This window comes from Pinus tabuliformis, chromosome 6 (assembly GCF_031772625.1).
Source record: "Pinus tabuliformis cultivar Carrire ecotype Pingquan chromosome 6, CPIR1, whole genome shotgun sequence".
Taxonomy (NCBI): Eukaryota; Viridiplantae; Streptophyta; class Pinopsida; order Pinales; family Pinaceae; genus Pinus; species Pinus tabuliformis.
In genome coordinates this window covers 801,608,459-801,624,588 of record NC_142292.1, presented here as the reverse complement: position 1 = coordinate 801,624,588, position 16,130 = coordinate 801,608,459, and positions in this window count along the sequence as shown.

The window sequence follows — 16,130 nt, the reverse complement described above, 5'->3', positions numbered from 1 at the left end:
GGTTCCTTTGCCTTTTTTGCCACACGTGATTCACTAAAGTCCCCTTTCTTCAACCCAATTTCTTGCATTGCATCTGGAAGAAATTGAAGAGCATTAATTCTTTGCTGAATGAAATTGCACTGTAATGGATCTTTTTCAATTGCAATGCAATTTCTTCCTTTTTGAAGGCAACATGCTAGTGTTGTACCTAATTATCAAGCACAAAAGAAATAATGAAGTAAATTAGTACAATGACATATTAATTAAAAAAATAACATATTGAAATTCAATTCTATATAGTAAAACTTACTTTAGCCAGAAAATAAATTTAGAACCCAATCTCCTTCATTTGAACATATGTCTATAAGATATTTGATCAATAATTGTGGTTTTTGATAAATGTTAACTATCTCTCATTTTGCTTCTTTGTCTTCATATGTTAGTTTCTCACAATAGCATCATAAGTCAGTATTTGGCTATGACTCTTTCCGTCTACCCAATTAAAAATCATAGACATATAGCTATCATCTTTTTCCCAATTATCAATATGAATGAACTCACAATCATTTATAAATACTTGATCGTCACGGTTAAGAAGATTTGACTTTTTCCTATTACATGAAATAGTAAAAGTTCAATCAACTTGTACATAAATGAATTTTTCAACATTAATCAACTATACATTTTAAACATCCTACCATGTAAGTTGCATCCGTGAATTTGTTTTCCCTTTGAAGCTTGACAATATCATTGCCAATTGTGTGTTTGAATGAAATGTCACAAATCTCCATAATGGTGATGACGTGACTTCTACAAATCCCGCAACCACTTTACTAAGATCTTGATAAGTATAAGGGTCACTATCATAGTCAATGTTTGAAATATTGAAAACATGGGGAATATCTGCAATAACTAGAGCATACTCCCTTTTAGGTATGAGTTTAACAATGTCTTCACAGTCGCCTTGTATTACTTGATATTGAACAGTGCTAGCCCATTCCAAATGAAATGAGTAAGAGTTGGATCAATTTCAACATTCTTAACACGTTGCTTCCTTAGACTTTCGATCTTTGTTTTTTCAATAAAGGTTTTGAAGCTAGTTGGTGCTCCATTATCATCCTTCTTCATCTTTTATAAAATAAACAAATATATGTGTAAGTTATAAATTAAAAATAGTACACAGATGAATAAAAATGAATGTGTAAATCAAGATACCTTTTTAAATGCAAGATAAAAAGCTTTTGATGTTGATATAGAACTTGAATCTGGATAGTTGCGTACAACATTATCCCAACTATCTTCATTCAACAATCTAACCATTTGTTCTTGAATTTTCATGTAAACTTTGTGACTGCATAGATAAAGTAACAAAAATTCAATATAATGATAATGATTGATGTGATGTGGATGGGATCCAAGCTGGAGGAATGGCTTTGAATCAGACACCAATGGTTGTAATTCCTTCTTCTATCTAATAAAGTGTTTGAACCTTTTTCCCATATGTTTGTATTGTTTCATAATGCTTATGTGTGTGAATTGTATCTGATTCCTTTCACTTATATTCAATAGTCGTATGCTTTGATTGGTTTTTGTCTTCTGTTGTGTTTACAGGGCACTTCTCAAGAAGATTAAGTATGGGAAGGAGCGATAGAATCGATACAAAGGAGACGAGAGGAAAGCGGAACTATAGGTAGACCTTATATCTTCTCATCTTATCTATTGCTTATTGAAAAAGTCTAAAACACTTTAAACTATTGTTCTAGATACATCGACTTATCTAGGGAATTAGTATTTATCCGTAGATGATAAATTCCGCAAAATAATGTCGAAGGTCTAGCATATCGGCAATCGTATATTAGAGGTCCAGAGTCTATCAGTGATCACAAGATCAAAGGTCCAATACATCGGATCAAGCAACGTCGGAGGTTGGAGGAGATTGGAACATTGACAATCGGAGGATCAGAACTTCTAAAAGTGCAAACCTTTAAAAATTTGCAATATTGTTAAAAGTTCCGATAGTGTTAAAAGCCATTGGGGAGCGCCAATAAGGATTAAAAAAGGATTTCATTGCAAAACCAAAGTTGGGCAGGCACTTTTCTCTCTCCTCTAGTAGGATGAGTGGCAGCATATGATTGGTTTCGATAAAGCTACAATGGCATATGGCGTTAGCATGACGTGGCGGTACAAAAGGACATGTGGTAAGAAGTTTTGGCATTTTGAGGGGGCCTGAGGGGACAAATATGGGTGACACATGTCACCACTCATTAGGTGCCACGTGGAGTGATGAATTCATATCGGAGGTCAGCATATCAGAGGTTGAGGATGTTGGTGCTTTGTATCACTTGATATTACTTGAAAAAGTTCCCATTAGGGAGCTTCGATATTGGACTGGCACATGGTCAAGAGGATTTTAAAGAACCTCAGATGCTAAGAACTTAGAAAAGGAAAAATAGCCCCCGACAATGAACAAGATTCTCTAGAACCTCAAGGCTAAGAGGTAGGTCACAACCCTTGGTCCTATGGTGAGAAATGCGGGAAGGGATAAAGCAAAAGGAGATAGGACAAAATCGAAACTTCACGCTAAGTTACGTTATAAAGCGGATCTAATATGGCATTAATCCAATAGTCACTGGCCCAGTCATATAAAAAAAAATGCCAAAGGAGAAAAGTGCAAGGAGCTGAGGAGGATCGGTGAAGCAATAAGGTGGAAACTTCTCCAATAAGACCATACAGAGAGTTGAAGGCATATGAGTCGGCAACTATTGAATCGGAAGAAAAGAGGGGTCAGTAGTTCGAATGAATAGTCAACAAGTTTTTGTGAAAACAACTTCAGCCACTTCGGATTCCAAGGCAGAGGATCAACATTAATGAACCAATTTCTAGATTTGAAGGCTAAAGATTTTCCAGTAGAATTGAAGAAGAATGAGAAAAATGGAGCAATTTTGATGGATTGTTGTAGAGGGACCTATTACGGTAGCATAGATGATAAACTATAGTTTAGGGACTTGTTCTACTTTCAAGGTAGGAAATTGACCAGATATTTATTTTTTCCTAAATACAAACATATTTTCCTGTAGTTATTCTAGGAAAGACAAAATATTTTTAAGTTTATCTTTGCATACATGAACTTGAAAGATATTTAAAATATCTCAGTTTATGTAATCATGTGATGACTATTATTTTTCAAACTGTTATGTAAGCATTATATAAATAATTAATGAATATTGAAACGAGGTTGGATTTTATCGAAAAACACTTGTAGTCCAAATATATTTGAGCAAATCTTGAATGTATTTAGAGTGTTTAATGAGTAGTTAGTAGTAAATTCATGTGTTACTTTTCCCTGTCAGTATTTCTTTGTTACATTATTGTCTTCTTCAATTTCTGAGAATGTTATTTATGAGATTATATTTATTTAATGTTCCTTTCTCAAAATAATCAGTCATTAATATGTGTTATTCTAGCCATTTATAAACTCTATTTTCCTTCAATCATCTTTCTTCTAAATATCCCAAACGGGAAGAGGACTTGTGACTTTTCATGCTTTGTAAAACTTGCACATTGGAGCTGTGATCTCATTTGTTTAATAGCTGGACTCCATGCCCAATGGTTTTGAAGATCACCCAACCAATTTATCCCTAGATCGAAATTTGGCCACCAGAACTCAATTTCACAAAACCTTCTACTACAATGACCATAGAGCAGTTGAGTTTTACGAAGAGATCCATCTCCGAGTTAAAGGACCAACTTCAATCTAAAAGGGGTTATGTGGTTAACTTAGGTTTTTTCCTTGCAACCATGGTTTTCCCTAAGTGATAACATTTTGGCGATGTTTCCAGGGAACGAAAAGCATATTTTTCCCCTAACGATTTTATTGTTGAAGATCCTATCTCTCAGGGAAAACAAAGATTTGTATATCAGTTTGGCTGCAAGATGTTTGTTGTGGTGACTCCACACTATGATCTGAAGGGTTCTTATTGACAGAGTTCTGGCTCATACAGGTGTTCATACTCGGAGGAACCCAGATCCAAATCCACCTCATATTTTTTCAAGCCTAGAAAAGTTGTTCAGCAAAATACTCCCAAGAAAACTAGTACTATCAATTTAGAAATATATTTCTCTTTACCTGCAAAACTTGAAACTTTTGAAGACTTAGTGCTAGATATTAAATTTGACAGTAAATTACTCGGATCTAAGTTCGAGAGTAATTTTTCAGAAACTATTTTAGATCCAACATATCTTTAAGACCTTTACCCCTGGTCCCTCTATCTTAGAACTAGAGATTTTACACCAAGATTTTGAGATTTGGTCTCACTTTCAGAAATTGGAACAAAAAGTCAAGGAAATTCAAGAAGTTGTTGCTACATCTCTGACTTATCCTTATTTCATCCCATATTTGTTTACCCCAACTACTCAACTATCATCAAGAGGTTCTCAAAAGCCTATTCCATCAACTGACATTCCAACAATCTCATTACTTGTAGCTTTTGTTGTCTTTACTCCTACTTTTAGTACAAGTTCACATCGTAGGCCTATGGCTGCCTAATATGCCCCTTCAAATCTTCCAGTATAGGTCCATGATCTCCCACCTAATTATGGACAGTGTCATATTCAGTTTGATGGGACTAGATATTATACTGCTCAACAACATATAGACAAACTCAACGATTTCATAGATCTAGAAGAAGTTGACCATGATGACATAAAATTGAAGCTTTTTGCACAGAGTTTGTCTGGTGAGGTAAAGAAATGGTTCAGATATTTTCCTGTAGACAATATTAATAACTTCCAGGAGTTTGAATGCTTGTTTCTCACCAGATGGGAAGTGAAGAAAAACCCATTATAGATTTTAGCTGAGTATAATGCACTCATAAGATACCCATGAAAATTTGTACAAAAATTCATAGTAAGATTAAATAAGACCTATAATTATATTTTGGCTAAAATCAAACCCCCCTGGTTTAGATTTGTTACATTATCCTGACTTCTTTGATGCCAAGTTGGCTTATCAATTCCATGATAGAAACCCTACTATTTTGGAGCAAATGTAGAGTAATGCAATGGAGGCCAATTATTGGCAAAAAAGGCAAAAATGAAGGTTGAAAGAAGAGTGGATTTCAAAGAAGAGTAATCTTCATCCCCTAACTTGAAATTTTACGTAATGCTGAAAATTGTGGAGAAAATGGTGGATAATTTGACCCCTCCCTACGAGAATCAACCTCAAGTCAGAAATCTAAATTTTAGGAGACCCCAGGCTGCTCAAAATCGTCCCAAAGAACAAAAAGCTCCTGAAGAATAACATCTCAATGTTCGACCTCCTTTTCCAAAATCATTTGTAGATGAAGATACTAATGAAGAAGAAGAACATTAGATTGGGTATTTTGATGATGAGGAGACCCAAGTTTTTTCCATCAAAGAAGAACATGACCTTTTTTATGGATGCTCGGGAGAAAAAGACAACATTCATCTCTGTGATTTAGTTGTTTATCAGTAGGGGTACAATAATGCAGTGGCATATTTTCAAAGATAGTACAATCTTAGAAATCAGAATGTTCCTATCAAATATCCACCACAAAAGACAACAACTGAACAATAAGCTGAACCCAGAAAAGAGATATTGAAGAGGCCAGAAGAGCCAAAGAAGGACAATCTGAAAGAAGAAAGAAAGGAGACCAAAGGTATAAAAAAATTACAGTTAATTTTTAATCTGGAGTCTGAAATCAGTAAGTTGAAAGTGTCCATTCCTTTTGCTGAACTCTTAAGAAATCAACAATATAGGAAAATAACTTCTTCTGTGAATAAAAATTCAGAGATTGATCAAGTCAACATAATTTCACAAGATTCTTTGAACCTAGATGATGATGCTCCCGAATTTGTATTTGGCCCACATGTCACAAGTGATAACGATGATCTGCCCCCTTTATGTAAGTCAAAATGTGAGTGATATGATTCTTCATAATGTAGTGCTAGACTCTAGAGCCTCACATAATCTCATGCCCAAATCAGTCATGGACCATATAGGACTTCAAATTACTCGACCCTATTGTTCGCATTATGATACAGGTGTTGTCCTTGATGGAAACTCACTTAGATGAACAATCATAGTGCAGCATGCCAACAACAAAGAATTACAGATCAGACTCCAAAGAATGAAGAAAGAGAGGTATACGCAGGTTCACCTTGTACAAGCTGCATATACACGTAGGTTTACTTAACAAAAGTAGCGTATACGTACACACACAATTTCACAGAAAGAAAAGCGCATATATCTTGGAAAACCAAAAGTTTTTGGTCCAAAGTATTTCTTGGTCCAAGGTATTTGATTGGTCCGAGGTATTTTGTCCAAGGTATTGGTCCTAAGTAGTTTTGGTCCATGGTATTGAGAAGGGCCTAAAACTATATAAGGAGGAGAAGATCATTAGGCCAAATGGTGTGCAAGAATTTGAATATCTTATGAAGTGTTGGATCATATATTCAGGTTAATGAGATTTTGATGGTTTGCTTGATATGATCTAAGGATGCACCAATATGGCTAATGAAGGTTGATGGACTGGGATCATAAAGGCTTAGGAGTATTATCATTATATGGTTTGATCTTGAATAGTCTAGATCTGAATACTGACGCATGTTTTATTCTGTAAATGTGATGATCTGGGTATGACTGAAGTCTGGAATAGTTGTGATGTTTTAAGTTAGCATTTGCAGATCTGTACGCAGGTTCTCTTTAGTAAAAGAGCGTATACATGCTGGTTCAGCATATCAAAGTAGCGTATGCATCTTAAATTTGAATTTGCAGATCTATACATTGTTTCCCTTTGGTAAAAGTGTGTATACACGCTGGTTCGACACATGGAAGTAGCGTATACCTTATGAAGTATGATGTTTAAAAGTTTCAGTTATTTCTGTTTGCTGTTCCAGAGTTCTGGGTTCTGCTTTATGTTCTGGTGACAGTGCACTAAATGATCATATTGATTGATTATGATTTTCTTCAGTGATGATGGGTTGTCAAGTGATTGATTGATTCAGTTGTGGTTGATTCAAAAAATGATGATTGAGTTTCAGTGATTGGTTGATGTAGATGTATTTGATGGTTGTATTGTAGTTATGATTTTCTGAGTTTCAATGTTGTTGATGGGTCTAGTATGAAAATTGGATGAAATAAGGCCTTCATATGTATTGTTGTGTACCAAGAGCATCCAGTCTGAAAATTTATGAAACATGGTCCCTGGTGGAAGAGTGGAGTTTTCTGTAGGCTGGCACCTATGTACTAGTAAAAATATTGGCTAGTACAAGAGCTAGGGGGTTGTAGCTCCTTTCCAGTAGTAGCTGGAGAATAAGAGAAGGTTGTAGCCTTCTGTAGGTGGGTGCCTACATACTGGTATGAGTCTGCATGAGTACAAGATTGTAAATAGATTTTCTTATTATTAAAAAGAAGACAGAGACGACAACAACAGGTGGTTTTTACCCACATTGGGTTTCCACCTTATATCTTGGTGTTCATGTGTGATTCTTTATTCTATTTTTACCGCACTATCTAATAAATCTCTCATATACTAGTTTAAGCGTAATACATGATAAATTGTCTAAATCAAAAGTTATTTGCATATACGCTGGTTGCTTTAATTATAGTCGCGGGTACACGCTAGTTCACTTCATTGAAATAACATTTATAAATCTATTTGGGAAATAAAATTTTAGATCTGATAATACTGATTCACCCCCTCTCAGTATTATTTCCAACAATTGGTATCAGAGTAGGTCCTTCAGAAGAAGCTTGATCACTTGAAGGGAGATCCATCATCATGAGTAATCAAGAAAGCGTGGGATCCATCAGACCGCCAATCTTTGATGGGAGCAATTTTGTTTATTGGAAAATAAGAAACATAGCCTATCTACAATCACTTGAAACAGATGCTTGGGAAATTGTGGAAGGAGGATATACATTTCCAACAACAATTCCTACAGATACGACACGTAAAAAGCAATATGAAACCAATGCCAGAGCTGTCAATACTTTATTGGGAAGTCTGTCACAATCAGAGTTTTTCAAAGTCATGTAGCTCAAATCAACCAAATAAATATGGGACAAAATCGTTCTGAGCTACAAAGGAGACTTTTAGGTAAAACGTGCTAAGCTTCAAACTCTCAGAATTCAGTATGAAACTCTTATGATGCACAATGATGAAAGTATAGCTAGTTACTTCTTACATATAGATAAGGTTGTTAATTGTATGAAGAATCTGGGTGAAGAAATAAAGGAAGTTACCTTAGTTGAGAAAGTTTTGAGGTCCTTGTTTGCTAAATTTGAAGCAAAAGTGTTTGCCATAGAAGAAAAACAGGATCTACAGACTATCACTATGACACAGCTTCACGGAACCTTAACTGCCTTTGAGATGAGAAAAGGAGGACCATCAGATATGAGAGAAGTCGAATTTAAAGCTTCAGCAAAAGGAAAGGAAGAACACAATGAATTAGGACATATTTTAGAAGAAGAAGATGAGGTAAGCTTTGTCAAGAAGCTTCAACGGGGTTCCAGAAGATTTAGAGGTAAGCTACCCTTCAAATGCTTTGCCTGTGGCAGAGTCTGTCATTATGCTGCCAAATGTCCTCATAAAGATAAATATTAAAAAGGGAAGGAATATGAAAAACGGAATAGAAAACAAGTTTTAAATAAAAGGAGTTACTATACTCATGAAGATAGCAATGGTTTATCAAATAGTGATGAAGATGAAAATAGTAATGATTATAGACTTCTAATGGCTTATGACGATGATAGTTTTTGGGATGCTTTAGAAGAGGATGACCTTTATGAAGAAATCTCTAAACTCAAAATCTATTTAGAAGAAAAGAATATGATTATAGATACCTTGACATACCAACTTGCTAAAAAAGAAAAACACAATGAAAAAATAAAATGTGAAATTGTGGGTCTAAGAAAGGATCTTGAGAAAACGAAATCTCTCAATCTTAGATTTGCTAAAGGATCATAAGCTTTAAATGAAATTATCAAAGTGAAATTTTCTCCTCTGATAAAGACAGGTCTTGGATATAGTGCAGAAGCATCTCAATCATAGAAGCCATCAACTTCCACCAAAAGCTATCTTGATGCAGCAAAGACCAATGAACAGTATGAAAATCGTCAGCAAAGGCATAAAGAAGATCACCAGGTAAATGAGACTCAATTTACTCCAAGGATGAATAGAAGCCACAACCAACCTTAGGTAAATCATACTCAATTTTCTCCAAAGATGAATATCAATAGAAACTACAATCACTAGGTCAATGGATTCGATAGTAGTAGGAACTTCTTTAATGGGAAATATTTTTCATGTCATAATTTTGGACACAAAGCTGCTCAATGTGTTTCTTACAAAACCTCATGACTAGAGAAGAACAAAATCAAAGGAATGTGATAGGGTTTCTCTTCACTACAGTGGTTGTCCTATTGTTTGGAACCATCTTTTGGGACCTTGGAATAAAGAGGTTGGACACTCTCTTGACAGGAATAATAGACTTATTTGCAAAACTGGTCTGAACTCAATTTGACATTTTGTTTTCTCTATCATTGATTAGTTTATTGTCTATTACATATTTGATTCAACAGAGTCACTTAGCATATTTAGAAATCAGTCTTGTTAGCGCTTGAAATTTCACCTCAGGCTGAGAAAGGTAAACTTCAAGGCAACATCAAACCACTTAGCCTCGTAGCTAGCCCTACGGGGCAGGAGAGGGCTCTCTCTGGTCTATCTCAGTAAAGATCTTCAATGGGCGAGATGACCAATAGGAAAACACTGATTTTAGGCTAGTAAACTGATCAAGAGGTTTAAATTTGGGTTTTTTAAAGTTTTGGTGGAAAATTGGGGAATGGCAATTTCGGGTGCGGGGATTGGACACAGTTTTCGCAGGGGGTTCTTTGGGGCGAGGTAGGAAATAGTATTGATGCCTTTGATAGAGATGGATGGATGAGAATGACCGATGAGGAGTTAAGGAGAGAAAGCAATAACCTTGAATTCCCCTTAAACAGTTGAAAACATTGATATTAAGCAAACTTAAAAGCAGAGCATGACAGTGATGAATTCTACTTTAACACTTCATTTGCCTAATTTGCAGAAGGAAAAGTAAGGAAATGATTCACATAACACACTTACAAGTACAAAGAGAAACACACCATCAACACATGTGACCACAAGAATCCCAAAAAGGACTGCAAAACCCTGGTCTTCCTTTGCCAAAAATTGCAGAGATACAGTGAGTAATACAATAAGAGCTTCTCCCTCAAGAGTCCAACCTCTCCAACCTCTGAAAATGACTAAGAAAATACATAATATAGGCAAGCTAACACCTTTCCTTGCCTCTAGGGGTCGAGCTCATCCTTCTAGGAGCTGTTTCAACCAATTCTAAACTGAGCACTAAAATCTAGGCAGTCAAAACAACTTGCCTCTATAAGCTAGGAAACTAATTCATTCATTAAATGTTTGCTATTTCATGAATGAATCTTCTAGAATAGGTAAATAAGTGTCATGTCAACATGAAAATATATTAATTACATCAAAGAGGGTGAAAAATCCCATCACAAGTCAAAACTGGTCAAAACTGGGCGAATTCCTGAGCTGTAGATGAATTCCTGTGAAAACTGCCCAACGGGTCGCGCCCTCTTCCTGAACGGGTCGCGCTACTTTGGAGCTGATTTTTAGGTACTTCCCGGTGTCCAAATGAGGCAAAAGTGGGCTTGTTGGAAAGGTCTGGATGTCTACTTTCCAACCCAAGTGGCATTTCTAAATTTGGTGATCATTTTCCCCTCCAAAATTGCAATCTCCCAAGACTGCTTCCTGTTTGTCAAAAATGTGGCAGAAAGTCATTTTTTGCTTGTTTTTTGACTTTCTGGAGGCCCAAAACTTGGTGAAATTTCTTGGAAATGGCTGAACAAGTGTAAATTTTCATGAAAAATCCAAAAATGCTGAGTTTTCCCAAAAAGGAGTTGCCCAACGAAAGGGTCGCGCGCCGCTGGTGGAGAAAACCTGTGTTTGGCACAAAAAATTCACAATTGACAAAATTTTCTCCAAATTTCTTGAAATTTGGGCCGGGAGTCCCCAATAAAGTACCATGCTCAGTCAAAGAGGCTTTGGCCAAAATTTGGAGTGGATCGGGCCTTTTCCGTCGTTTTAGTGCCTTGGCCAACCTCCTTGGATCTAGCGATTGTAATTTTGACATTTCTCTAAAACCACGACACCTGTGCAAAAAGTGAAGGAGGTTTTTCTTCTTTGGCATGTTATGGACAAAAACCTCTCTCATTTTTTCCAAAATTCATCTTTTATTGCTCTGAAACGGCTTTTGAGTGAGATTGATCCTGATGTGTGAAGCAAGGAATTTCGTCGAAATGAAGCGAAATGAAGGGGATAAGGGGCTTCTAAATTATTGGGGAAATTTTTGAAAGTAGGGAGGGATGTTAGGAAGTAGGGGAAAGTGGAATCTCAGAGATTGGGTGAGGGGAAGGGGTCCAAAGTGGCAAAACACAGGCCCAACCTAGAAAATTGCCAGGTTGTAGCTAGAAACTAGGGTTTGTGCAAAAATGAGGATTTTGGGGGATCTCAGTGATGGAAAGTGTTTGATAAGGTAAATGAAGGATAGGGGAAGGTGTATGAACATCTAGATACAAGTTTTGCTAATGATTTGACCATTCAAGAGAAATTAGCTTTCAAAACCCTAGGAGAGGGAAATGACCTTACCTAGGTGCAACTGAAGCATGAACAAGGTGTAAAATGACTCATTAGACACTGACATGATAATGACAACCATATGAATGATGATAAACTCAGCTGAATGGTGACATGGACCGACATTTGGACAACTTTAGAAGGAGTTAAAGCAAACCCTAGACCTAATGCCTAGTGACCAAATTTTGCTTGAAAACTCTTTGAAATGACAAAATTTGACCTTGACACTCTGAGACCACTTTGTAAGAGCATATTTGATCACTGGAGGAAGGCTGAAAGACTGACACTAACATTGGCTCCAATGGGGATGGTAGCTCCTTGGAGGTGCCAAGAACCTCAGACCTCTGGGAGAGCAGACCAGTGCTTTTAACCATTGGGCGATGGAGTCATTATTTTGGCAAACGACACAAGAATTTGACTCATTTATTGACTGAAACTTGATTCAAACCGACTCAATTATGAAACCTACATGACTGAAAACTGACTCACAAATGACTCATGACTGACTTAACTAAAACAATAACTTACAAAGCTTATTGAAGGGCAGCAGTCCATCAAGATTTGAAATCATGATGACAACCACCTTTGTTTCTTACAAGACAATATACATCAAACTATATCAAAATGCCAATGCAACCAATCAAGCAGATGCCTTCTTGACTGATTCTTCCTATCAGATCTCATGATCAACAATAGATACTGGTAACTGGGCATCCAAAAACATCGCTGACCATATTCTCCTTCATCACTGAATACTGCAATAATCACCTTCACTGTTGACTGTAACAAATTTGCCATTGGATCCTGAAAAACATGAAGATTTACCTCTTGTTGAAAGAAGAAGGTGTCCTTTGTTTCAAATTCTAATCTGCCTTCATCATGTGCTTCAAAAAATTCTGAACAAGTAGATGAGTAGATCTCCTCTTGAAATAATATTTCAAAACATGAGACATATGAGGAAGAATCTGAAAGGTAATCATGTATGCTCTGATCTTCTGTAGTCTGACAATATGGTAGGTCATCTTCAAATGATATGACAGTCGGAGTATCATCTTTGTGAAGGAAAACATTATCTATTTGCTGATCTACAAGACAGTCATCTTTTTCAACAGAGGAAGAAGTTTTCCCAACACTTTCCTGACTATGTGTGCACTGCAAATCTGCTGTAGCTTGGGCTGTAACAAGACCTTTCAAGAGCTGATCTATCTCCTCTTCAGACAAAGGAGACAATGCCTTTTGTTTTCTTCTGCTTAAACAGTAATTATCTTCGTACGATAGGGCACTCAAACTATCATTTATTACTGAGCTATTGAAAGGAGATTCATCATTTACTTGCACAAAGGTCTCACCTTGCTGTTCATGAACATTTGAATCCAAAACTCTGTCTATGATCTCAACAACAGAGCTCTCTTTGATGGGTTGCATGCTGCTGTCTTCTGTGGGCAGATCTGAAACAAGCTCTTCTCTTTCATCATCTTCCACTATATGACCATCTTCAGCCTGCTGATCTTGATTCTGCTGCAAAATTTCCTGATCATCTTGATGGGTATCCTCTAAGTTTTCTTTATGCCGCTGAAATGGATTCTCATACAGGGCCTCCATGATCTCAACATCCATAAAATTATCATCTTCATAATATTTCTCAAGGCTTTCAATAAAAGTAGAAGCATGTTTGCAACAGTCATGAACCAAATTTAATGATGGATAAGAGTCCTTATATCTTTCAATGAACATAGCATGAAAATCCTTTAAACAGTAAATACAAGCAGGCGGCAAACTTTCATACCATGATTGGGCTTTACCTTCCAGAGTGGCCAAGCATATCTTCATCAAGCAATCTTCAGGAAAATCCACCTTCAACTTGCGAATATGCATATGAAATCTAACTAGATGTAAAGCAGCATCCTTCTTACCATCATCTTTAAATGTAGGTAAATTCCTTGACCAATCTACCTTCGGAATTTTATTCGGAAAACCTGGAATGTGATCTCGGCTCAGGGGAGCGTATCTTCTTGCGATCCGATCCATCTTGAAAAGCTCAAAGCTACTGATCTCTCTGCAGTGAAGTCACCATGAAGCATTGATCTCTGGAGTTTTCAATGAAGGAGTCGCTAGTGAATGATTTCAGCCTAGTCAGTGTCTGATCGTTGTCCACCATCAACAATCAGATCTGAACTTGATACATGTATTGGGGTAAAATGCAAATGAAGTGTTGTATTCACAAGCTCACGAAGATTGACTGAAGCAGCATTTATCTACTTGCGCTTATGCAAAGCAAAAGCGTTTCGAAGGCTACCTGGCATAACTTCAGGCTCCGTCTAAGACTTATGAAACAAACACATCAATCAACAGACAAGTTTGTTCTCCCCAGTATGGTCGCCAATATGTTAGCGCTTGAAATTTCACCTCAGGCTGAGAAAGGTAAACTTCAAGGCAACATCAAACCACTTAGCCTCGTAGCTAGCCCTACGGGGTAGGAGAGGGCTCTCTCCGGTCTATCTCAGTAAAGATCTTCAATGGGCGAGATGACCAATAGGAAAACACTGATTTTAGGCTAGTAAACTGATCAAGAGGTTTAAATTTGGGATTTTTAAAGTTTTGGTGGAAAATTGGGGAATGGCAATTTCGGGTGCGGGGATTGGACATAGTTTTCGCAAGGGGTTCTTTGGGGCGAGGTAGGAAACAGTATTGATGCCTTTGATAGAGATGGATGGATGAGAATGACCGATGAGGAGTTAAGGAGAGCAAGCAATAACCTTGAATTCCCCTTAAACAGTTGAAAACATTGATATTAAGCAAACTTAAAAGCAGAGCATGACAGTCATGAATTCTACTTTAACACTTCATTTGCCTAATTTGCAGAAGGAAAAGTAAGGAAATGGTTCACATAACACACTTACAAGTACAAAGAGAAACACACCATCAACACATGTGACCACAAGAATCTCAAAAAGGACTGCAAAACCCTGGTCTTCCTTTGCCAAAAATTGCAGAGATACAGTGAGTAATACAATAAGAGCTTCTCCCTCAAGAGTCCAACCTCTCCAACCTCTGAAAATGACTAAGAAAATACATAATATAGGAAAGATAACACCTTTCCTTGCCTCTATGGGTCGAGCTCATCCTTCTAGGAGTTGTTTCAACCAATTCTAAACTGAGCACTAAAATCTAGGCAGTCAAAACAACTTGCCTCTATAAGCTAGGAAACCAATTCATTCATTAAATGTTTGCTATTTCATGAATGAATCTTCTAGAATAGGTAAATAAGTGTCATGTCAACATGAAAATACATTAATTACATCAAAGAGGGTGAAAAATCCCATCACAAGTCAAAACTGGTCAAAACTGGGCGAATTCCTGAGCTGTAGATGAATTCCTGTGAAAACTGCCCAACGGGTCGCGCCCTCTTCCTGAACGGGTCGCGCTACTTTGGAGCTGATTTTGAGGTACTTCCTGGTGTCCAAATGAGGCAAAAGTGGGCTTGTTGGAAATTTTTGGATGTCTACTTTCCAACCCAAGTGGAATTTCTGAATTTGGTGATCATTTGCCCCTCCAAAGTTGCAATCTCCCAAGACTGCTTCCTGTGTGTCAAAAATGTGGCAGAAAGTCATTTTTTGCTTGTTTTTTGACTTTCTGGAGGCCCAAAACTTGGTGAAATTTCTTGGCAATGGCTGAGCAAGTGTAAATTTTCATGACAAATCCAAAAATACTGAGTTTTCCCAAAAAGGAGTTGCCCAACGAAAGGATCGCGTGCCGCTGGTGGAGAAAACCTGTGTTTGGCACAAAAAATTCACAATTGACAAAATTTTCTCCAAATTTCTTGAAATTTGGGCTGGGAGTCCCCAATAAAGTACCATGCTCAGTCAAAGAGGATTTGGCCAAAATTTGGAGTGGATCAGGCCTTTTCCGTCGTTTTAGTGCCTTGGCCAACCTCCTTGGATCTGGCGATTGTAATTTTGACATTTCTCTAAAACCATGACACCTGTGCAAAAAGTGAAGGAGGTTTTTCTTCTTTGGCATGTTATGGAAAAAAAACTCTCTCAGTTTTCCAAAATTCATCTTTGATTGCTCTGAAACGGCTTTTGAGTGAGACTGATCCTGATGTGTGAAGCAAGGAATTTCGTCGAAATGAAGCGAAATGAAGGGGATAAGGGGCTTCTAAATTCTTGGGGAAATTTTTGAAAGTAGGGAGGGATGTTAGGAAGCAGGGGAAAGTGGAATCTCAGAGATTGAGTGAGGGGAAGGGGTCCAAAAGGGCAAAACACAGGCCCAACCTAGAAAATTGCCAGGTTGTAGCTAGAAACTAGGGTTTGTGCAAAAATGAGGATTTTGGGGGATCTCAGTGATGGAAAGTGTTTGATAAGGTACATGAAGGATAGGGGAAGGTGTATGAACATCTGGATACAAGTTTTGCTAATGATTTGACCATTCAAGAGA